This window comes from Thunnus thynnus, chromosome 14 (genome assembly GCF_963924715.1).
Source record: "Thunnus thynnus chromosome 14, fThuThy2.1, whole genome shotgun sequence".
Classification (NCBI taxonomy): domain Eukaryota; kingdom Metazoa; phylum Chordata; class Actinopteri; order Scombriformes; family Scombridae; genus Thunnus; species Thunnus thynnus.
This window is the reverse complement of record NC_089530.1, coordinates 31,334,567-31,335,678: the sequence shown is the minus strand read 5'-3', so window position 1 is coordinate 31,335,678 and position 1,112 is coordinate 31,334,567.

Below are 1,112 nucleotides of genomic sequence, written 5' to 3'. Positions count from 1 at the left end.
TAAAAAACAAAGTATTTTTGGAATCATTGTTTTTGTTTTGATTATTCAACACAGCACAAACACTAAAACATATATTCATTCATTATTTTAATTTTGGCAGCAACAGACTTCCGTACATTTGCAGTAAAATGTTATAACATTCATAAAGGAATCGCTTGAGTTTAATTATTACAATATGGATTTTAAAAAATGCTGTTTTACAGTAAGAATTAGTGGGAATGATACCAGTGATTCAACATATCTCCCAGTATCCACTCAGAGCAGTTTATGAGGAACATCTGATGTGATCAATACAACAGTTTATCATTATACTGGACTGTCACTAAGACATTTAAATTTGACTTGTAACATCTAACACTTGAAAACTAAATACATATAATTAACCTAAATTAAATTACCAGCATGATGTTAAATATCATCAGGGTTTACCTCATGAACTCCACTAGAACCAGCGTCCACTAGTCGTCCAGTAGAACTGACACACTATGAGCTGTCTGCTTCAGATGTGAGGCTGGTATTCACTGGTATTTAGTTTACAGCCTCATACTGGCCTCAACCTTTACAGACACAAACACGGGAAGTTATTTACACTGAAAACATGTTTTTATTTCTCTATTGTACTGATTTCAAAGACTTGCTGCTCTGTTTGTGTAACACCTCTGTCACCTTTGTGACACTTTCACACCAAACTGGGAAGTTTCCTGTCTGGCAAGACCTTATAGATCTTTAAATCTATATTTTATATCTATATATTTACAGTCTATAGGCAGACCTTATTAAAACAGATAGTCACTGTGGTTTACAGACATCTTTATTTCTGTATTTAATGTGGTCATTTCAGGCGTTTTTGCTCCCAAACAGGAAGTGGAAGGGAAGAGGTTAAGTTTTGAAATTGACTTTTTGCTTCTATATTAGCAGAACTTTGCTAAATGAAATTAAATAACTAAAGTAAATTAAGATATTTATATAATTCTATTTTAAAACGCTGACAGATTAAAATGAACATTAAACTTTGAGCTTGTATATAAAACAGTGTAACACGAGCTTAATACAGTTTATTGTTTTACTTTTTTTAATCTTTTAACTTCAGCAGGAAAACATTTTTCCATCGG